The following is a 23,926-nucleotide window of genomic DNA, read 5'->3' on the forward strand; positions in this document are numbered from 1 at the left end:
CCTCTCCCATTCACTTAACCTGTCTACATTCCTCTGAAGCCTCACACTGTTGTCATTATTGTCACCTTATTGTCTACCTGCACTGCACTTTCTCTGTAGCTGTGACACTTTACTCTGTACTGTTACTGTTTTTACCTGTACTACATCAATGCACTCTGTACTAACTTAATGTAACTGCACCGTGTAAATGAATTGATCTGTACGATAGGTATGCAAGGCAAGTTTTTCACTGTACCGCTGTACAAGTGACAATAATAAACCAATACCCAATACCAATTACACCTCGCCACCCACCTTAATCTCATTAGCTCATTATAACCATAAAATCTCAAACAATTTGAACTAACGGTTATTTTGAAATCTACACCTAAAAATAAATCCCACTGCTCTGTTGGCAATTCTGATTGCTTTGTGATGTTACTCTTGATGATTAGTTCACCAGTATCCCTGGAGCCAGTTAGGAGAGAGTGTTATGTATGGCCCCTACCCAAGTGTGATACACAGTGCAGCTCCATGCTGTGTTAGTGTGTGTGTCCATAATTGGAAAACTACACCTTATTGCCTTGTCTGCAATCAGTGTGCTGTAAATTAGAGTGCATTTTTCAGATTCTTCACATTTTCAGACAGTGAGGTGTGCCGGGAGCTGTCCTTACAGGCTCCGATACACCTCTTCATCGGAAGATCCGTTCACCCGATGCAGGTTGGCAGGGAATGCACTGAGATGCAACTCAGTGGGATATGTGGCAGAAAGACCACATTTAGAGATGCTCTGAAATTTCTTCTGCGGCGCGCCTGTGATGTTGAATGTGTGTGGTGTGTGTGTTTAAACGATTGTGCTTGACGTTTGTATGTGAGGTGGCTAGTCAAAGGGAGAGGGGTGAAGCTGGGTACATGGTGCCGTGGAACACTGAACCAATGGAAAAGACTTGTGCCTAATTGTAACAGTCACTTGTGTCTCCAAGGCAGCATGGAACACACAGAGTCAAAAGAGCTGTTTCCTGTTGAGCAGCAGCTTTGTTAGTAACCATTTTACGGCATGCTGTTTTATAAGGTTTACTGTGTCAGTACTGAGGGAGAGTTGCACTATTGTTGAGCCTTCTGAAAGGGGCATTAAGCAGAGTTTTCGCCTGCTTTTACTGAGGAGGATGGGCGAGATCAGTTGGAGGGAGAGGAGACATTCTCCAGGTGCCTTGGGGCAACGTTGATCCTGCAATCGACTCCACCCAAACAGTGGAATAATTGGCCACTTACCTCATCACAGTTCGTTCGGCCTCGCTCTAAACACTGCCTCTTGTGCTTGCCTGGGTGAGAACACTGACTGCTTTACATTATGTCATTTATTGTGAAAGCGTGTTAGCACATTCTGCGCTGAGTTAAGTGCTGGACTGTTCTTTATTCATGATGGATATCAGTTTATTTTTAATGCTTGTCTATCGAATTATTTGTGAGGGATATGTTGGGGGGAGGGAGGGGAAGGGCAGTACCGTTTCAGAGGGATCTGTCTTCTGTAACCTCCACCTCCCCAAACTGGCTATCCCACTCTGCACGTCACTGTCCGCCCCCACCACCATCTCCAAAAACTCCTCCTTCACTCCTCACCTTGTTGTCAGATCTCCCTCCCAGTAGAGTGATGCTCCCTCAGCCCTGCCCCCTCCAGTGACACTCCCTCAGCCCCCGTCCCTCCAGTGACTCACCCTCAACCCTGCCCCCTCAGCCCCCTGCTCCCTCTAGTGACGCTCCCTCCAGTGACGCTCCCTCAGCCCCGGCCCCTCCAGTGACACTCCCTCAGCCCCTCGTCCCTCCAGTGACGCTTCCTCAGCCCTGCCCCCTCAGCCCCCCGCTCCCTCCAGTGACACTCACTCAGCCCCGCTCCCTCCCGTGACACTCCCTCCAGTGATGCTCCCTCAGCCCCGGCCCCTCCAGTGACGCTCAGCCCCTCATCTCTCCAGTGACACCCCCTCTAGTGATGCTCCCTCAGCCCCTTGTCCCTCCAGTGACACTCCCTCAGCCCCCCCTCGTGATGCTCCCTCCAGTGACACTCCTGCTCCCTCCAGTGACGCTCCCTCAGCCCCCCAGTCCCCTCCAGACGCTCCCTCCAGTGACTCTCCCTCAGCCCCCTGCTCCCTCCAGTGACTCTCCCTCAGCCCCCGCTCCCTCCAGTGACTCTCCCTCCTTAGCCCCGCCCCCTCATGACGATCCCTCAGGCCCCCCACCCCCTCCAGTGACGCTCCCTCAGCAACTCCCCTCCAGTCAGACCAGTGGTGGTGTCTCAGGCAGCGGCTACCTGCACTGGCCCCATTGCACTGTGTTCACCAAGGACTTGCTGTGTTGCTTTTCTTCATCCCGCCTGTGTTCACTCACGGGCCCCGACTCCCCTGGAAGCGCTGCCCAGTTTTTGTTTCTGTAGCCAGCACAGCGCAGGCCCCGGGAGGAGGTACGCTGCCTGGGTGGGGAGCACCAGTGTGAAGTGGTCCTGCGCCACTGTTTGTGGCAGCCGAGCTGCTTTCCTCGTGACACACGAGCGGCTTGACATTGCAGTTGTTTTGTCTGAGATCATTGGGGATTCCTGCCTCGTTACCATGACAACCCTGGCAAGGCCGATTTACTTCTGAGGTGGAGAGCATCAGGGTGGAGGATCTGCTGCATCTGTGAGCAGAATCTGCAGCCGTCGCTTCCGAGCAGAGAGAGGGCTGCCCGGTGGATTGAGCTGCAGGGGCGTTGATCGCACGGGCTTGGCCTCCTGCCGTGCCAAGCTGAGACCTTGATGGGATCATGGACGGTGCAGTGGAGCGGTTCCGGCTGAAGGTACGGAGCTGGGTGGATACCCTGCTTCTTGATCCGTGGTCGGGGCAGCCCCCTAGCTCGGCCGGCCCCTGCATATCGCGCGGGGAGCAGGCTGGCTCTGTCTGCAGGGGTGGCAGGGATTGTCAGGGCCGAGGGAGATTCTGGTACGTTGGATGTTGCAGACAAACATTTACAGAAGCTAACCAGTTGCAGTTTTGCACACAGATGATTAAGGGCCTTTGTACTACTTGTTAACTGCTGTCTGAGGTATCATGGGCTCTCTGGGTAATCGTATGGGTCAGGGATGACGTTCAGTGTTAAGCTGACAGAGTTCAGACGATCAGGCCAGGTAGTCTTAACACTGTCAGAGAAAATAGTCCCCAGAGTTGCTCCAGCGCAAGTAACGTTCAGACTAGACTTCCCTCTACACCTTCTCAAGTAGTCTCATTCAAGTACAATGTTTATTGGATACAGAGCAAAGCCTCCCACACAGTGTCATCTAACATTCCCAGGATAGTACAGCTGTCTCTCTTGTACAGTCATCGTTACTACACACAGTGTTTGTCACTGAGACTTCTTCACTTCCTCCTCCCTCAGTCTCTGCACTCAGCAATTTCTCATTCTTTTTTTTAAATTTTATTTACAACGTGGTAACAGGCCCTTCCGGCCCAACGAGTCCGCGCCACCCATTTTAAACCCTCAAATTAACCTACCCGTACATCTTTAGAATGTGGGAGGAAACCGGAGCACCTGGAGGAAAGCCACGCAGACACGGGAGAACGCACAAACTCCTTACAGACAGCGGGAATCGAACCCCGATCGCTGGTGCTGTAATAGTGTTGCGCTAACTGCTAAGTATCTTGCTGATTTCAACCTCTGTCTCGACCCTTACAGCTCTCCTGAATTTCCCACCTTCATACTCTCTCTGTCTCTGTCTGTCTCCAGGTAAACTCCTCAGCTCTTTTTCATAGCCACCACGCCACCCCTCCTTGACCCTCCCATCTGTATGCTTCACCATGCCTGTTGTCTTAATTATGGAACGATCTTTAATCACGTTCTCACCTTCATTTTGTCACACATGCTCCTTCTTCTCACCTTGCTCCCTGTGTCTCAATCCTGGGAAAACCTCTCTTCAAGGGAACTCCAACTGGACTTTCAATTTCCCAGGTCTAGTCTATGGTTTCCATTGCTACCAACATACTAAGCTGCCCATCAACATCACTTTTGATACCTTAGTTCACATTTTGCTCTTTATTGCCCTGGTTCACCCCTCATCCCTGCCCCTTAAGTCCAGGGGATGTAGACTTCATTTGGTCAACATCTCATTCACCATCAGAACAATACCTCGCCCTGATCTGGTTTGCCAAAGCTGCTCACCGTGCAAGGATAACTTGCAACATCTTTGCTCTGCTACGAACCCCCCCTCCGCTGCCTCTGTACCTGCCTTCACTATAACTGCGAGTATTGCCTCCAAGGCTGATTCCATCCATTCAGCACAGCTCAAACACCATCTATAAGTTCGCCGATGACACCACTGTTGTTGATAGAGGAGGCGTACAGGAGTGAGTTAGATCAGCTGTTTGAGTGATGTCGCAACAACGACCTTGCGCTCAGCGTCAGCAATTGATTGTGGACTTCAGGAGGGGGAAGTCAGGCGAGTACACACCAGTCTTCATTGAGGGGTCAGCGATGGAAAGGGTTAGCAGCTTCAAGTTCCTGGGCGTCAACACCTCGGAGGGTCTATCCTGGGCGCAACACACTGATGCAATCACGAAGAAGGCATGCTAGTGGCTCTAGTTCGCTGGGAGTTTGAGGAGATTCGGTATGTCACCAAAGGCTCTTGCAAGTTTCTACAGATGTACAGTGGAGAGCATTCTGACTGGTTGCATCACCATCTGGTATGGAGGCTTCAGTGTACAGGATCGCAAGGGGATGCAGAGGGTTGTAGACTCAGCCAGCTCCATCATGGACACAACCCTCCCTGCTGTCGAGGACACCTTGAAGAGGCGGTGCCTCAAGAAGGCAGCATCCATGACTAAGGACCCTCACCACCTGGAACATGCCCTCTTCACATTACTACCATCGGGGAGGAGGTACAGGAGTCTGAAGACCCACACTCAACGACTTAGGAACAGCTTCTTCCCCTCCGCCGTCAGATTTCTGAACGGTCCATGAATACTACCTCATTATTCCTTTCTTTTTCACATTATTTATTTATTTTGTAATTTATAGTCATTTTATGTCTTTGCACTGTACTGCTGCCGCAGAACAACAAATTTCACAACACACAAGTCAGTGATAATAAACCTGATTCTGATTCCATCCAGCTAGCCGTGCTGGTCGAACTTCCTCAAGACCCTTCCCAACCGTCAGCTTGCCTTCCAATGTCTCCCCAGCTCCCTTTCCCCACCCCCTCTTACTGACAGGACCTAGCTCTTTATACCCTCCTTCCTACTTCCACAAAACTGCTGAGCACCCGCTGACCTTTCCTGGATCCCATGTGAGCTAGTGTTGTGAGTGGATCTCTCTCCTTGGATACTGCATCCCTCCTCAACACTTTCAAACTGGCTGTTCTTTCCCTGCATATTGTAACAGTGATCACGCTCCCAAATCGTAAACTACTTAAGGATATCTGAACGAAATGAAAGGCACCACTCAAACCCAACATGCGATCCCTCTCTCCGAGGAAATGCCACCCCACGTACGACCTCCTTTCCTGAATGTGTTGCTTCCTCCAAATTTCTCCTCATCATTTTTGTAACCCTCCATTTATAAGCTAAGATAAGATATCTTTATTAGTCACACGTACATCAGAACACACAGTGAAATGCATCTTTTGCGTAGAGTGTTCTGGGGGCAGCCCGCAAGTGTCGCCTCGCTTCCGGTGCCAACACAGCATGCCCACAACTTCCTAACCCATACGTCTTTGGAATATGGGAACCCACGTAGACACGGGGAGAACATACAAACTCCTTACAGACAGCGGCGGGAGTTGAACCCGGGTCGCTGGTGCTGTAATAGTGTTACGCTAACCGCTACACTACTGTGTCTGTTGACGGATTGATGACAATGTTGACAGACACCGCACTGAAACAATGCCGTAGGTTACATTCTCTGTGACTGGGACCGAAGTGAAAAGCCCCCTCTGATAGATGCAAGAGACTGAAGGTGCTGGAATCTGGAGCAAAAAATGAGCTGCTGAAGGTTGAGCAGAGGGGGCTGTATGAGGAGGAGATGCCAAGGTTTCTGAGCAAGTATGTTTCAACTAAGGAAAAGGATGGGTTTTCTAAATCTGGATGTCGCATCTGGAGTACTGTATTCAATTCTGGTCGCCCCATTATAGGAAGGATGTGGAGTCTTTGGAGAGGGTGCAGAAGAGGTTTACCGGGATGCTGCCTGGATTAGAGGGCATGTGCTATGGGGAGAGGTTGGACAGGCTTGGGTTGTTTTCTCTGGAGCAGCGGAGGCTGAGGGGGGGGTGACCTGTGAAGTTTATAAGATTATGAGAGGAATAGTCAGAGAAGAGAGCCATATCTTTTTCCCAGGGTCGAAATGTCCAATATGGAAGGGCATACACTTAAAATGAGAAGGGGGTAAGTTCAAAGGAAATGTGCGGGGCAACTTTTTTTTAAACGCAGAGAGTGGCGGGTGCCTGGAATGCGCTGCCAAGGGTGGCAGTGGAGGCAAATATGATAGAGATAATTAAGACACTGTTAGATAGGCACATGAATGTGCAGAGGGTGGGGGGATACGAACATTGTGACGTTTAATTGCTAGCTTAATTAGTTTGGCACAACATAGTGGGCCGAAGAGCTTGTTTGTGTGCTGTGCTGCTGGTATGTTCTATGACAAGAGCCTGCAGAGTAGGACACACACTTCCTTTCTCCACAGATGCTGCATGATCTGTGGTATCTTCAGCATCGTTTTGGTATTTATTTCAGATTTCCAGCTTCTGCAGTGTTTTATTTCTGAAGGACACTGTTGTAACCTTCAAAGTGCCTGAGCAAGACATAAACCTGGATAGTTTTTTCTCCCAGCTCAACACGCTGAATGGCCTCTTTCTGTACCATAAGTTCCTGTCAGTCTGTGACCATAATCATGTCAGGTTCCCCGTTGATGCCGACAAGACCAGAATCCACCTTGACAGTGAACAGGAGAATACGACGGATGGAATATAACGTAGGGGGTCAAGGATTGGATGACAATGTTTCTTTGGCTCCCCACTAACACTTATGCACTCTGTTCCCCACCCTGGTTCTTGTCGGAGGTTCAACCAATCTGATTTTGTCAAGCTTTCCATCCTTCATCCTTTCTGTAATTCAGACTGCTTCCCTCCACTCCAGTAGCGACACCCAGCTAAGTGAAAATCAGAAAAAGCCTGCAGACGCTGGAAATCTGAAATAAAAACAGAGAATGCTGGAAACACTCCGCAGGTCAGGCAGCATCTGTGGAGAGAGAAACAGTCAATGTTCTGGAGGAACTCAGCAGGCCAGGCAGCATCCATGGAGAAAAGCAGGCGGTCAACGTTTTGGGTCAGGACCCTTCTTCAGGACTGAAGATAGGAAGAGGGGGAAGCCCAATATATAGGAGGGAAAAGCAGAGCAGGGATAGGTGGACAAAGGAGGGGAGGTGGGGTGGGCTCAGGGTGGTGATAGGTAGATGTAGGTAGGAGATAGTGATGGGCAGGTGTGGGGGAGGAGGGGAGAGCAGATCCACCGGAGGATGGGTCAAAGGGAAGGAGGCATGGGGGGTGCGGGAGGGGAGGAAAAAAATGGTGAGGAGAAAAAAGAGAAATAGGCTAGGAAAGGGAAGAAAAGAAGAGGCAATGTGGGGGTGGGGGGGCGGGGGGAGTTGGTTTAAAGTGGGAGAATTTGATGTTCATCCCGTTGGGCTGTAAGGTCCCAAGACGGAATCTGCTCTCCCCTCCTCCCCCGCGCCTGCCTATCACTGTCTCTTACCTGCATCTACCTATCACCACCTTGTGCCCACCCCGCCTCCCCTCTTTTGTCCACCTATCACTGCTCTGCTTTTCCCTTCTATATATTGGGCTTCCCCCTTTTCCTATCATCAGTCCTGAAGAAGGTTCCTGACCCAAAACATTGACCGCCTGCTTTTCTCCACGGATGCTGCCTGGCCTGCTGAGTTCCTCCAGCATCTTGTTTATTCATCTAGATTCCAGCATCTGCAGTCCTTTGTTTCCCTAGTCAACGTTCTGGGTCTGTGACCCTTTATCAGAACGGAGGAAGTTCTACCAATCTATTCTGTTTTTATTGTTCTAGCTTACTGTCATGAGCAGACGTACCCTGGGTATAAATGCCATGAAAATTAGCATTCTGCAGCAGCAGCACAGTACATTACAAACACAGAATACATAAACTTAATTTAACGTAAATTATACATAACTTAACACAATAAATAAACATAAAACAATTAGTGCAAGTTGAGGAAAATAAAGTTTGAGGTAGGATTAGGGCTTATCAGGTTGGTTCAAGAACCTGATGGCAGTGGGGAAGAAGCTTGAGGTGTGGGTCTTCAGGCCCCTGTACCTCCTCCTTGAAGGCAGCATCAAGAAGAAGCCAGGTCCCAGATGGTCGAGGTCCTGAATGATGGGCATCGCCTTCCTGAGACTTTGCCTCTTATAGATGTCTTCGATGGAGGGGAGAGCTGTACCTGTGATGGAACCGGCTGAGTCCACCACTCTTTGTAGCCTCTTGCGTTCCGGTGCATTGGAGTTTCCATACCAGGCCATGATGCAACCAGTCAGAATGCTTTCCATTATACATCTGTGGAAGTTGGTCAGAATCTCCTTATATCACCCAACCGACCCTGTCTTAGCACCTGAGCCTCTGGAAACCCCATCCTTGCCCTACAGTGCCATATTCCCTGCTGTCCTGATCGGCCTCCTGCCGTGAACCTACCATAAACTTAAGCTCCCTTTAAAATCTGGCTGCTTCTGCGCACACAGCCCTGGGAGGAACACCTCTGCTGTTGCCCAGGTCTCGGGTTCTGATGCTGACTTTGACCATGTGCCCCCGGAGAGAATGGGGAGGGCAAGAGTCTGGTCAACTTCTGTTGCTGCTTTCACAAATAAGACTTGATTTGAGTTTCCATTGGTGTAAAAGGTGGCTACATCTCACCTGTGTGGCCTGAATCCATTCAGTGCTACTCGTACATTGTGGGCAACGTCCAATCTCGGCATCATTTCCATGGGGTTTGGGATGATGTGTGAGGTGCTGCTGTTGTTCCGCTGAGGCCTCTATTGCTACTGAGCATCAGGGTCTGCTCCCTGTTGGTTTCCTTGGATTGAGCCATGATCTTGGTGAGTGAGGTGCGATTGGTGATGGGGCTGTGGGAGACTTTGCTGATGTTTGTTTCTTGGTCACCGATGTCATGGAGAGAGTCACGGAGACTTGCAGCACGGAAACAGGCCCACTGACTCCATGCTGACCATTACCACTCATTTTACACTTACTCATACATTAATCCTTTGTTTTTATTCTCCCCACATTCCTGTCAACTCTTCCCAGAATTTATCCCTCACCTACACACTAGGGGTGAATTACAGCGGCCGATTAACCCACCAACCCACGTCTTTGGGATGAGGGAAGAAACTGGAGCATTAGGGGGAGAAACCACTTGGTCACAGGAAGAACAACCCAGGAGGTCAGGACTGAACCTGGGCGCCTGGCGCTGGGAGGCAGCATCTTTTATTAGTTACACCACTGTGCCAGCCTGCAAGTTGAACTGCGTGTTGGGAGCCGGCTGACAGTTGTTGGCATCAGTGATCTGGTGATGGTATCTTTGGCACTGACTGTTTAGTTGCTCATGCAATGGTGCAGAGACTATCCATCATACAGCAGTACATTATTCCACACTGAAGGATGTCAAGGCCAAAATAGCTGCTGTAGGGTCTTCCCTGCTAGGATGGTTCTTTTGAGATTCTGCAACCCAGACAAAGTCAAGTTTATTGTCACATGCACAAGTGCAATGAAAAACTTGCAGCAGCACCACAGACACATGGCATCAGATACTCAACATTCACAAGAAAAACGTAAATTAAGAAAAGATATACTGGCTTTGGAGGCGGTACAGAGGAGGTTCACCAGGTTGATTCCGGAGATGAGGGGGTTAGCCTGTGAGGAGAGATTGAGTCGCCTGGGATGACACTCGCTGGAATTCGGAAGAATGAGAGGGGATCTGATAGAAACATACAAAATTATGAAAGGGATCAATAAGATAGAGCAGGAAGGTTGTCTCCACTGGTAGGTGAGACTAGATCTAGAGGACATGGCTTCAAGACTTGGAGGAATAGATTTGGGACGGAGATGAGGAGGAACTGCTTTTCCTGGAGAGTAGTGCATCCGTGGAATTTTCTGCCCAGGGAAGCAGCAGAGGCTACCTCATTAAATATGTTTAAGACACAGTTAAATAGATTTTTGCATAGGAGGGGAATTAAGGGTTATGGGGAAACGGCAGGTAGGTAGAGCTGAGTCCATGGCCAATCAGCCATGATCTTATTGAATGGCGGATCAGGCTGGATATGCCAGATGGCCTCCTCCTGCTCCCATTTCTGTTATTTGCAATTTTTACAAGAAAGATCACAAATAGAACAAAAAAAAGCCTGTTGTAGTGCAAAGTGGTCATAGTGTCATTCTGAGGGGTTGTACATGTTGGTTCAAGAACCGAATGGTTGAAGGGAAGTAGCTGTTCTTGAACCTGGTGGTGTGGGACTTCAGGCTTCTGTACCTCCTGCCCCATGGCAGCTGCGAGAGGATGGCATGGCCCGGATGGTTGGGATCTTGCCCACCAATGGATAGATGTTGCCTTCTTGAGGCAGCACCTCCTTTAGACACTGCCGATGGTGGGGAGGGATGTGCCGGTGATGTATTTGGCTGAGCCCACTACCCTCTGCAGCTTCTTGCATTCTTGCACATTAGAATTGCCAAAGCAGACCTTGGTGCAACCAGTCATCACACTGTGATGAAACCAGCTATGCACAATGATACGTTCACTCCTCTCCCCTCTGCTTACTGAGCTGTCGGGGCTCCCAGTCCACAAACCCCCGTCCCTCTATAGTATCTCACCTCTCTCTCAGTATTATACCCACCCATTTCACAACCACCCAGAAGAAGGTGAGGCTTCTCCAAACCTTGCTACCTGCACCCTCTCGGTGCAGGTTTTCAAGATTTTCGTCTCGGCAGTTTACAGTCGTGCCTTGGCCTGCCCAGACTGTAAGCTCCACCCTGCCGCGCTCTGCTTCTTCCTCCCTTCACACGCCCTTTGCTCACCCTTCCTAATATTTCTATGTCCTTTGATTTATTTGCTCTCTGCTCCTGTCAAACTATTCAGGACCTTTTGTCTCAGTTGAGGGTGCATTTCAGAGGCAAGTTGTGTCAGGTACCGTGTCCCCGAGGGCAGGCACAGCCTGGGATGGATGCAGGGTAAATGTGTCAAGAGTGACTCAGTAAGTGTTGAGTGGAGGTAGTACATGGGACGGAAGTGCTCGGGCTGCACCACCTGTGTTGAACCCCCATGGAGCTGTGGTGGTGATTTAGGGTAGCCCAGGTGTCTTTATAGAGAACACCAGTAACATGAGCACACTCGAGACTGATCCTCCCAGCTCAGTACTGAGGGAGTGCCGCACTGTGGGAGGGGTAGTACTGAGGGAGTGCCGCACTGTGGGAGGGATAGTACTGAGGGAGTGCCACACTGTGGGAGGGATAGTACTGAGGGAGTGCTACACTGCGGGAGGGGCAGTACTGAGGGAGTGCTACACTGTGGGAGGAGCGGTACTGAGGCCTGGCCAAGCTGGCCATCCACGGGACGCCGCGGCGGGCGGCCGAGGGTACCAGCAGGTCGGCCTGCCTGCCCGTCTTCCGCACTTAAGTGCGCGCGCGGGTGCGTTTAGAGAGGGAGCACGCGGTTTCCTCAGGGGATCGTGTGTGTCGTGGACGGTACGAACGCGATTCTTATTTGAAGTGTCGCGTGTCACGTTGATGGGTGTAGCGTCGCGTGTGTGTTTCGTTAGTATTAGTTTGCATTCTCGACCATAGTAGTTTCTTCTTTTCTGTATTAGATATAATGTATTGACACTGGTTGTCTTTTGTAGTGCTTTTAGTGAATAAACGTTTATTATTAAAAAAAAGGGGCGGTACCGAGGGTGTGCCGCACTGTGGGAGGGGCAGTACTGAGGGTGTGCTGCACTGTGGGAGGGGCAGTACTGAGGGAGGAGCACACTGTGGGAGGGACAGTATTGAGGGAGCTCCACCCTGTGGGAGGCATGGTACTGAGGGAGCTCCACCCTGTGGGAGGCATGGTACTGAGGGAGCTCCACACTGTGGGAGGCATGGTACTGAGGGAGCTCCACACTGTGGGAGAGCTGGTTTGATGTCCCATCAGAAAGGTATGCCCCTGAACACCCTCTCAGCTGATTGTAAATAACCCAGAGCACTATTCCAAGCACAGGGGTGTTCTTTCTCACCCCTGCACGACACTTACCCCACAACCACCATCACAGAAACAGGTGATCGGATCACCTTGTGTTTTCAATTCTAAAATACTAATCGAAGGTCTGAAATGCAGATGAGCCCACTCATCCTCTCTGAGGAGATACTGTGTGGAGTTTGTGCTCCCCGGATTCCTTGATCTCGGACAGTCCCACCATCGTTCATGCCTCTCTCCCTGCACATCTCCACCTAACCCGCAGCATTGCTGCTTGCCCCATGTTCATGTAGTGCTCTCCTCATAAAGCGTGTCTCTCAGCTAGTCTCCGCTGCAGTATCGCCTGTTCCATGTGTTTGTGTTACAACCAGGATGGGCTTCCTGAACAGTGCACTGCCTAGATAACTGGTGCTTTGTGCCTGTGAGCTGTAATCATTAGGGACCCAAGTGTATTTATGTGGGCGAGGAGGTCTGTTGCCTGTGCCTCACTCACTATCAGAGCCACAGACTAGTTTATCCCTTTGATGGAGTGAATGATACTGTGTCAGTTTGGTCTAAGCCATCAGATCAGTTTGTAAGGACATAAATATTTGTTTCTGGAGATTGTCATATGTGTTCTAGTCTTGTACTAAATTGGGCAGGAGATACAGAAGCCTGAAGTCCCACACCAACAGGTTCAAGAACAGCTACTTCCCTTCAACCATTCAGTTCTTGAACCAACCGGCACAACCCTAATCACTACAGCACTATGACCACTTTGCGTTAAAATGAACTTTGTCTTTTGTTTTGTTCTCATTATGTTCTTTCTTGTAAAAAATCAGGTATAATTTATGCTTAATTTATGTTTTTCTAGTGAATGCTGCTTAAAAGATGCTATGTGCCTGTGATGCTGCTGCAAGTTTTTCATTGCATCTGTGCATACATGTACTTGTGCATAGGTCAGTAAACTCAACTTTGCTCGTGTACCTCCTGCTTTAAGATGCTGCTTAAAATCCACTTGTTCCTGCCCTAAATATCTCTTTTTTTTTAACTTGCTCACCACTTTTCTCTCATACAACCCGTCCTTAAAGATGTACAAAAGTCTGGCAGGTACAATAGGGCGGCACACTGGTGCAGCTGGTAGGGTCGCTGCCTCACAGCACCGGAGACCTGGGTTCAATCCTGACCTCAGCTGCTGTCTGCATAGAGTTTGCACGTTGTCTGGGTGTTCCGGTTTCCTCCCTCATCCAGGAGACCTGTGGGTTGATAAGTTAATTGACTGTGGTAAATTGCCCCTAGTCTGTGAGTGAATGGTACAATCTGAGGGGAGTTGCTTGTAGAGAGAATAACATGGTAATAGTGCAAATGGGCAATAGGTAGTCAGCGTTGGTGTGGTGTTTTGGTACTGGAGGTCTCTGTATTCTGATGGTGTCAGTCGCAGGTTAGGTCTCGTATATTAAGTAGAATAACATGAAGCCTTTCGTGGCTTTTGGGCCACACTGGTTTACCTTGGCACTTATAATGACAGAGAGAGTCATGTTCTGTGGGCCAAAGGTGTGCCCCTCCCCGTCACCAGCTTCACCAAAACCCACTCCTCCAGTTTGCTCCCACCTCTGTCAGAGGTTTCAATTGAACTGGAGGGCTTGAGTTATAAGGAGGGAGTGGATAGGCTGGGACTTTTTTGCCCTGTTTGAGGGGAGGCCTTTTAGAGGTTTATAAAATCATGAGGGGTCCAAATAAGGTGAATGGTCACAGTCTTACCCAAGGACCAGTTTTGGGAATATGGAATGAGTTGCCAGAGGAAGTGGTACAATTACAGTGTTTAAAAGACACTTGGACAGGTAAATGGATAAGAAAGCACTAGAAAGATATGGGCCAAACACAGGTATGTGGAACTAGCTCAAGACTTGTGTCCTGCAGCTTTGACCAGACAGAACATCAAGGTATGAAATAGGACCATGGAGGAAGGACTTCTGCAGATTAAGGACAGTTCCTCACCACAGAGGAGGAGGCTATTTGGCCCATTGTCTTGTACAGTTCTCTAGAGCAATCCCATTCCTTCACTTAATTCCCTGCAGCCTATTCTCACTCACAGGCCCACCATTCCTTCCCCATCTCCCGGTTTCTACCACTCACCACACCAGGGGCAATTTACAGCGGCCAGTTGAGCCACCGACCCTCACGTCTTTAGGATTTGGGAGAGAACTGGAGCACCCAGGGGAAACCCACCCGGTCACAGGGAGAGCAGGCAGACTCCACACATCACCGGAGGTCAGGATCGAACCCGGGTCTTTGGCGCTGTGAGGCAACGGCTCTGCCAGCTGTGCCACTGTGCCGCCCTTCCCGACTCGAGTGGTAGCCTGTGATCCTGGGCCTTGCATGGAGGACCTTGGGACGGGTGTCGCAGTGACTGAATATCCCAGGTCTGACACTTGAGCGAAGGGTGCGGCAAAGTACTTGAATGGAATGTGGGCTCTGGGTCACTGGCACTCTGCCACTTATTCAGGACGGAGCCGGCCCTGTGTATCCCACCCTTTGACTGATCCACAGGGAGTGCATCCAGTCCCAGTGAAGTCCCTGCTCCAGTGCGATGTCCCTGTTACTGGCCCAGCTCAGTGTGTGGTGCTGGCTCTGGGGGTATTGGAGTTGGTTTATTATTGTCACTTGCACCGAGGTACAGTGAAAAACTTGTCTTGCATACCGATCGTACAGATCAATTCATTACATAGTGCAGTGAGGTCGTACAAGGTAAAAACGATAACAGGACGCAGAATGGTGTCACAGCTACAGGGAAGTGCATTGCAGGTACATAGAATTTAAATTTAAAAGAGTAGAACGATTATAGTAGAAGTAATGCGTAGATCTGCAGAGAGCAGTTTGCAACGAGTAGTCCCACTCCGGCGCCATCTTGCAATAGCAGCCTGGGACTCCAGTTACACCAGTGGTGACTAACCCTGCAGTGGGCAGCTCTCCATACCCCTCGGTCCCTCTGTCCCTCCCTGGGATGGGCAGCTCCTCATACCCCTCCCTCCCTGGGATGGGCAGCTCCCCATATCCCTCCCTCCCTGGGATGGGCAGCTCCCCATATCCCTCCCTCCCTCCCTCCCTGGGATGGGCAGCTCCCCATACCCCTCCCGCCCTCCCTCCCTGGGATGGGCAGCTCCCCATACCCCTCGGTCCCTCTGTCCCTCCCTGGGATGGGCAGCTCCTCATACCCCTCCCTCCCTGGGATGGGCAGCTCCCCATATCCCTCCCCCCCCTCCCTCCCTGGGATGGGCAGCTCCCCCATATCCCTCCCTCCCTCCCTCCCTGGGATGGGCAGCTCCCCATATCCCTCCCTCCCTCCCTCCCTGGGATGGGCAGCTCCCCATATCCCTCCCTCCCTCCCTCCCTGGGATGGGCAGCTCCCCATATCCCTCCCTCCTTCCCTCCCTGGGATGGGCAGCTCCCCATATCCCTCCCTCCCTCCCTCCCTGGGATGGGCAGCTCCCCATATCCCTCCCTCCCTCCCTCCCTGGGATGGGCAGCTCCCCATACCCCTCCCTCCCTCCCTCCCTGGGATGGGCAGCTCCCCATATCCCTCCCTGGGATGGGCAGCTCCCCATATCCCTCCCTCCCTCCCTCCCTGGGATGGGCAGCTCCCCATATCCCTCCCTCCCTCCCTCCCTGGGATGGGCAGCTCCCCATACCCCTCCCTCCCTCCCTCCAGCTCACCCTGGGCAACTCTGCATACCCCCCTCCCTAGGGAGCTCTCCGACCCTCCTCCCACCTCCCTGGGCACCTCTCCATACTCCGCCCACTCCCTCCCTCTCCTTCCTAAGGTGGTGATTTGGTACTTGCCCTGATGGAGGGAGTGTGAGGCAAGAGGTTCGTCAGAGGTTGCTGCCACTTGCCGGATCTGAATGAATAGAGGACTGAGGCGCCAGCACTGAACGGAGGGTTTGTCCCTGAGACATTATCGGCAGGGCACAAGCCTCGTGGATTTGCAATCTGTCCCACATAAAGTGGAGCAATGGAGAGGCGCAGTGCGTGAGTGACTCGCCTTCAAAGCACACAGGCCAGGCACCAGAGGAGCTGGTAGTGGGGCAGTTGCTCCATCTGTGTGTCCAGATACATAGAATGGTACAGCACGGAACAGGCCCTTCGGCCCACAATGTTGTGCTGATCTAACTAAATTAATAATCAAATGCCCAACTAAACTTATCCCTTCTGCTTAAGTATCCATATCCCTACATTTCCCGCACATTCACGTGCCTATCTAGGAGCCTCTTGAATGCCCCTATTGTATCTGCCTCCACCACCAATACCCCAGGCAGCGCATTCCAGACACCCACCACTCTCTGTGTAAAAAAAAACCTGCCCTGCACATCTCCTTTGAACTTGCCCCCTCTCACCGTAAATGCATGTCCTCTGGTATTAGACATTTCAACCCTGGGGATAAAGATACTGGCTGTCTACTCTACCTATGCCTCTCATAATCTTCTAAACCTCTATCAGGTCTCCCCTCAACCTCCGCTGCTCTAGAGAGAACAACCCAAGTTTGTCCAACCTCTCCTTATAGCACCTGCCCTCTAATCCAGGCAGCATCCTGGTGAACCTCTTCTGTGCCCTCTCCAAAGCCTCCACATCCTTCCTGTAACGGGGCAACCAGAATTGAATGCAATACTCCAGATGCAGCCTAACCAGTGTTTTATAAAGCTGCCACATAACTTCCTGACTCTTGAACTCAGTGCCTCGACTAATAAAGGCAAGCATGCCATATGCCTTCTTTACCACCCTATCAACCTGTGTAGCCACCTTCAGGGAGCTATGAACTTGGACCCCAAGATCCCTCTGCTCATCAACACTGTTGAGGGTCCTGCCATTAACAGTGTACTGTCTCTTAACGTTTGATCTCCTAAGGTGCAACACTTCACATGTGGCTGGGTTGAACTCCATCTGCCATTTCTCCACCCGTATCTGCAACTGATCTATATCCCACTGTATCCTTTGGCAATCTTCTACGCTATCCACAACACCACCAATCTTCGTACCATCTGCAAATTTACTGACCCACCCATGTACATTTTCATCCAGGTCACTTACATACATCACAAACAGCAGAGGTCCCAGTACGGATCCCTGAGGGACACCACTGGTCACAGACCTCCAGCTGGAGTAAGTCCCATTGACCACTGCCCTTTGTCTTCTGCTCTGAATCCAAGTGGCCAACTCACCATGGATCCCATGCATCTTAACCTTCCAGGTGTTGCTACATGCCAGCTCTGTGCCGACAATGCTGGCAATACACTTGCCAACTATGGAACAAGACACAAGCAGGGTCTGTTCGCGTAGCATTACAACCACAATACCACTTCAAGTGTTCCCGATGCATTTCTCCCGTCACCCCTTTCATAACTCCCTTCACTGGTGGGAGCCTGGCTCACCCACAACTCCCAGGTGACACTGATGTGTCGATTGCTGTGCCAAGCGTTGCCAGTGTTAGGGTGAGGGTTGCTGACTCAGCTGAGTGGATAGATCCACAGGAAGGAATTGCTTCAGTTGATAACACCTTGGCTATAGGAAAGGGGAGGTCATTAGCAAGCAGGCTGATGTGGATTCAGCCCGTACTCTCAGACTGTGGACATGCTTTGCCTGAACGTCTGGCACCCTTCCACAATGCTAGGGCTCAAAGGTCCTCATGGGTGGTCCTGAAGGTTGCAGCAAACCAGAACACAGACCACATCCCCTTGAACTGTCACCCCTTGTCAAAGTCAAGTTTATTGTCATACACACAAATTCATGTGTGCACAGGTGCAATGAAAAACTTGCTTGCAGGCAGCATCACAAGCACGTAGCATCATATAAGCAGCACTCACAAGAAAAACATAAGTAAAATAAATTATACACAATTTTTATAAGAAAACACAATTGGAACAAAACAGTCCATTTTAGTGCAAAGTGGTCATAGTGTTGCTAACCTGTAGTGCTTGTGCTGTTTGAACTATTCTAGTTCCTAGTCTAACTATGCTTTAAGTTTAAAATTCTTTAATTATATACCTTGTATATCATGCATAGCAGATATAGCTTAAATATACATTGTACATACTGTACCAACACTCCACCAAAACAGAAGAATAGTAGGTGGACCATTCATTGCAGTAATCACTGCTCCGCAGACTCTTGCTATCACTATATGAAGGGTGTGTGGGGCTGTAGCAGTGCCGAGTGCGTAACTGAAATGGTCCTTGCCAGCAACACCCACATCCCACTAATGATTTAACAAAAAGATGACTGATCCTCTATCTCAATACCAGTTCCTGCTCTCTTCCCCCGCCCCTTCGTACTTTGTTTCTCAAAACCAGTCTATCTCTGTAAGTATATTCAGCGACTGTGGCAGAGAAATCCCCAGGCTCACCACACTGTGAGGGAAGATATTTCTCCTCATCTCAGTCCAAAGTTCCTTACCCTGTGTCCTGAGGCCATGAACCCTGGTTCTAGAGACCACACCTTAGGGAAACAGCCTCCCCTGCATCCGCCTGGTCAGAATTTTGTACATTTTGGTTAGATTTCCTCTCATTTTTCTGAACAGGGTGCCCAAACCTGATTGATCCAACCTGTTATAACAGCCCTGCCGAGCCAGGGATCAGTGAGGTGAACACCCCTACGTCAATTATCATCCACATAATCTCCTTTGCCACTCCCTTGTACTCTGGATCCATTCCATGCTGAAAATAAATGCCCCTCACTGCTCTGCAGACACTTGCTACCACTGTATGAAGGGTGTGTGGGGCTGTAGCAGTGCCGAGTGGGTAACTGAAATGGTCCTTGCCAGCAATACCCACATCCCACTGATGACTTAACTAAAAGGTGCATGCCACCACAGGTTAGAGTGTTTCAGTCCTGCACTGGTATGCCTGTTGCGATGTGAGTCGCAGCCGATGTTTGCGAAGGGAAAGCAGCAGAAGGTTCAGCTGGTGTGCTGCTCTGGCACAGAGGCAGACTCCATCTGGAGCTGACTAATTACAGGGAGGGGCCCCATGTCCCACTCGGCGTCTGTTGTTCACAGAAAGGAGAGAAACAGACGGTCACAATATGCACAGTTGCTGAGGAGGAACCCTGCGCAGTGATCAGCTCGGGAACGGCTCGCTGCTGTGGAAGTATTTCTATTCCAACCCTTCTGAACATTCTTTCAAAGATAGCTGTGTGGAAAAGTCGGATCTGAGCATGAGTCCTCCTGTGCAGTCACAGGCGAAAGTGAGGCATCCTTTCCCTGTCAGTGCTTGATGAGGTGGTGCGGAGGGAACTTTTCTCAGCTCCTACACTGTGATGTCTGTACTGTGGTGCTCCAAGCTGGCAGTGATGTCTCCCAGCTAGATGCAGAGATAGACTTCAAATCAGAGACACAAAAGATTCTGCAGATGCTGGAATCTGGAGCAACACGCACAAAATGCTGGAGAAACTCAGCAGGTCAAGCAGCATCATAGAATCATGGAAGGTACAGCATAATACAGGCCCTTTGGCCCACAATGTTGTGCCGACCTTTAAACCTCGCCTAAGACTATCTAACCCCTTCCCTCCCACATATCTCTCTATTTTAAATTCCTCCATATGCTAATCTAGCAATCTCTTGAATTTGACCAATGCACCTGCCTTCACCACCACCCCAGGCAGCGCATTCCATGCACCAACCACTCTGGGTAAAAAACCTTGCTCTGATATCTCCCTTGACCTTCCCACCCATTACTTTAAAGCCATGCCCTTTTTGTATTGAGCATTGGTGCCCTGGGAAAGAGGCGCTGGCTGTCTACTCTATCTATTCCTCTTAATATTTTGTATACCTCTATCATGTCTCCCCTCATCCTCCTTCTCTCCAACAAGTAAAGCACTAGCTCCCTTAGTCTCTCCTCATAATCCATACGCTCTAAACCAGGCAGCATTCTGGTAGATCTCCTCTGCACCCTTTCCAACGCTTCCACATCCTTCCTATAATGAGGCGACCAGAACTGGACACAGTACTCCAAGTGTGGTCTAACCAAAGTTTTGTAGAGCTGCATCATTACCTCGCGGCTCTTAAACTCGATCTCACAACTTATGAATGCTAACATCCCATAAGCTTTCTTAACTACCCTATCCACCTGTGAGGCAACTTTCAGGGGTCTGTGGATATGAACCCCCAGATCCCTCTGCTTCTCCACACTACCCAGAATCCTGCCATTAACCTTGTACTCCGCCTTGGAGTTTGTCCTTCCAAAGTGTACCGCCTCACACTTCTCCGGATTGAACTCCATCTGCCACTTCTCAGCCCAGCTCTGCATCCTATCAATATCCCTCTGCAACCTTCGACAGTCCTCCACACTATCCACAACACCACCGACCTTTGCGTCATCTACAAACTTGCCAACCCACCCTTCTACCCCCTCATCCAAGTCATTAATAAAAATCACAAAAAGCAGAGGTCCCAGAACCGATCCTTGTGGGACACCGCTAGTCACAGCCCTCCAATCTGAATGCACTCCCCTCCACCACAACCCTCTGCTTTCTACAGGCAAGCCAATTCTGAATCCACATGGCCTCTGACCTTCTGAAGAAGCCTACCATGTGGAACCTTGTCAAATGCCTCACTAAAATCCATGTAGACCACATCTACTGCACTACCCTCATCAATCTTCCTGGTCACCTCCTCAAAGAACCCTATCAGGCTTGTGAGACATGATCTGCCCTTCACAAAGCCATGCTGACTGTCCCTAATCAGACCATGATTCTCTAAATGCTCATAGATCCTATCTCTAAGAATCCTTTCCAACAACTTGCCCACCACAGACGTAAGGCTCACTGGTCTGTAATTCCCTGGACTATCCCTACTACCTTTTTTAAATATGGGGACAACATTTGCACCCTCCAATCCTCCGGTACCATTCCCGTGGACAACAAGGACTCAAAGATCCTAGCCAACGGTTCAGCAATCTCCTCCCTCGCCTCACGGAGCAGTCTGGGGAATGCTCCGTCAGGGCCCGGGGATGTATTTGTCCTAATATTTTCTAACAGCTCCAACACATCCTCTCTCTTGATATCTACATGCTCCAGAACATGAACCTTACCAGCACTGTCCTCAGTGTCATCAAGGCACCTATGGAGCATCTATGGAGAGAAATAAACAGAAAATAAACATGTTGAGACCCTTCATCGGGACTGGAAAGGAAGAGGGCAGAAGCCGGAATAAGACCTGCCTACATGTACTCCTCCCCCTCCTCCCACGTTGTTATTCCGACGGAGAAATCCCCAGGCTCACCACACTGTGAGGGAAGATATTTCTCCTCATCTCAGTCCAAAGTTCCTTACCCTGTGTCCTGAGGCCATGAGCCCTGGTTCTAGAGCCCACACCTTGGGGAAACAGCCTCCCCTGCATCCGCCTGGTCAGAATTTTGTACATGTCGGTTAGATTTCCTCTCATTTGTCTGAACTCCAGTGCGTCCAGACCTGGTTGATCCAACCTGTTACTATCCTGCCGAGCCAGGGATCAGTGAGGTGAACACACCTAACATCAATTATCATCCACATAATCTCCACTGCCACTCCCTTGTACTCTGGATCCATTCCATGCTGAAAATAAATGCCCCTCACTGCTCTGCAGACACTTGCCACCACTGTATGAAGGGTGTGTGGGGCTGTAGCAGTGCCGAGTGCGTAACTGAAATGGTCCTTGCCAGCAACACCCACATCCCACTGATGATTTAACAGTCCCGAAATGTTGACTGTTTATTTCTCTCCGTAGACGATGCCTGACCTGCTGATTCCTCCAGCATTTTGCGTGTGAGACTTCAAATCATTTCACTTTAGCTCTGTTCTCTCCATGTTCTGATTTTGTTTGGTTTTGTTCAGTAAGGTGCAGATATACCAACATGTGAGGCATCCCAGCTGGATGGATCCCAGTGAGGCATCCCAGTGATGGATAGTGATGCAAAGTGTAGGCCAGGCTTGATAACGTTAGAGGTGATATCACCTATCACTGCAATTATGCAGCGCCTTGGTGAGACTGTACATGGAGTATTGTGTGCTGTTCTGGTGACCCTGCCTGAGAAAGGATGTACTTGCCATAAGAGGAGTGCAACAAAGATTCACTGTGCTGGTTACCTGAGTGGCAGGTTTGCCACATGAGGAGAGATTGAGTAGACCATCCTGTTTTCTGAAGAGTTTAGAATAATGAGCAGAGATCTCAATTTACAAAATTGTTAAAGGGCTCAATGGGCTAAGTTCAGGGAGGGTGTTTCCCCTGGCTGATGAATCAAGGACCAGGGGGCACAGTCTCAGAACAAGGCGGAGGCCATTTACGACTGAGGTGAAGGGAAATTTCTTCATTTGGAATTGAAGTGGTGAATCTCTGCAGCTGTCTACTCCAGAGCTCTTGTCACCGAGTTCACTCAAAACCGAGATCGATGGATTTCCGCACATTAAGAGAATCTGGACTGGGGATTGAAGGTCAGCCGTGAGCTCGACAAATAACGGTGCCGGCTAAAGGGCCAAGCGGCCTCCTCCCACTCCTAGATTTTCTGTTCTTGTTGATGTCTGGGTGGAGTTTTTTCTTGTCTTTATTGGCCAGGAGTTCACTCCATCCAGTCTCTGGAGCAAGGACAGCTTCTATCCCACAGTGAAAAGACTATTGAATGGTTCCTTTATACGATGAGATGGACTCTTGACCTCACAATCAACCTTGTTGTGACCTTATACCTTATTGTCTACCTGCAATGCACTTCCCTGTAGCTGTGACACTTTACTCTGTGTTCTGTTATTGTTCTTACCCTGTACTGCCTCAATGAACTGTGTAATGAATTGATCTGTACGATCGGTATGTAAGACAAGTTTTTCACTGTACCTCAGTACAAGTGACAATAATGAACTAATACCAATACCCCTGCAGTTTTCCTGCCTTAATGGAGACTTTGGATGCATTAAGCCAAGCAGCATCGAAGCAAGTTCACCTTGTCGATTGAGATGTGGTTAAGGAGCCAATGACTTGGCTGCTAGGCTGTGACTTTCTATGATGCACCTAGTGGGGTACCAGGCAGCCAGACATGCTGTTAGTCCAAATTATCTTCAAGTAACCATGGGTAGTTTTCTCCAGGAGGGGGTTACAGGGCCCATTACATCTCATTGGGTGCACCAAGCAGGGGAGAAGGTCTCTGGGAGAAGAGGTTCACCAGAGGCCTAACTGACTCTAAATACACAAGATGCTGCAAATACTCAAGAGGTTACGCAGCATCTGCGGAGAGAGAGAAACCGAGCTAACGTTGCATGTTGACGACCATTCATCAGATCTGGCCACTTGTGACAAACCGGAGAGGCTGGTTATCTGAAATTGTTGAATTCTGTATTGAGGCCTGAGGGGTGCAGTGTGCCCAGATGAACGATGAGGTGCTGTTCCTCATGTGGGGCTTCAGTGTAGGAGCACTATGAAATACATAAAGTACTTTTACAGCAAGTTACTACATAGTTTTGTTGTAGAAAGTGGCAATGGAATGAATTGATGCAGTCTCCGTTGGAAACACTGATTTAGCCAATTTGGAAGTTTTGTGATTAAAAAACCAGTGAGATCTCTTTCCTCATTCATCCTCCCCGGACAAGTCATAACAAGCATTCACCTCCCTCTCTCAGCCAGCACCCTCACCACTTGTATCATTCAGTTTCCCCTGGTCTCCATCCTATCACACATATTCCCTCTATTCTCCTCACCCCTTCCCCTCCC

General features: G+C 49.9%; 1 protein-coding gene across 13 annotated transcripts in view; it reads left to right on the forward strand.

Annotated features, from left to right (window-relative positions):
- Positions 1-23,926, forward strand: part of mical3a (microtubule associated monooxygenase, calponin and LIM domain containing 3a) — a 247,027-nt gene that overhangs the window by 15,222 nt on the left and 207,879 nt on the right. The window contains exon 1 of one of the 13 annotated variants that reach the window (XM_052030892.1): positions 1,226-1,305. The exons of the other annotated variants lie outside the window; for them this stretch is intronic. The gene's annotated coding sequence lies outside the window, so the exon portion shown is untranslated. Of the gene's footprint in view, positions 1-1,225; positions 1,306-23,926 lie in introns of those variants that run through there. 13 annotated transcript variants of the gene reach the window in all.

Source organism: Pristis pectinata, chromosome 15 (genome assembly GCF_009764475.1).
Source record: "Pristis pectinata isolate sPriPec2 chromosome 15, sPriPec2.1.pri, whole genome shotgun sequence".
In the NCBI taxonomy this organism is placed as follows: domain Eukaryota; kingdom Metazoa; phylum Chordata; class Chondrichthyes; order Rhinopristiformes; family Pristidae; genus Pristis; species Pristis pectinata.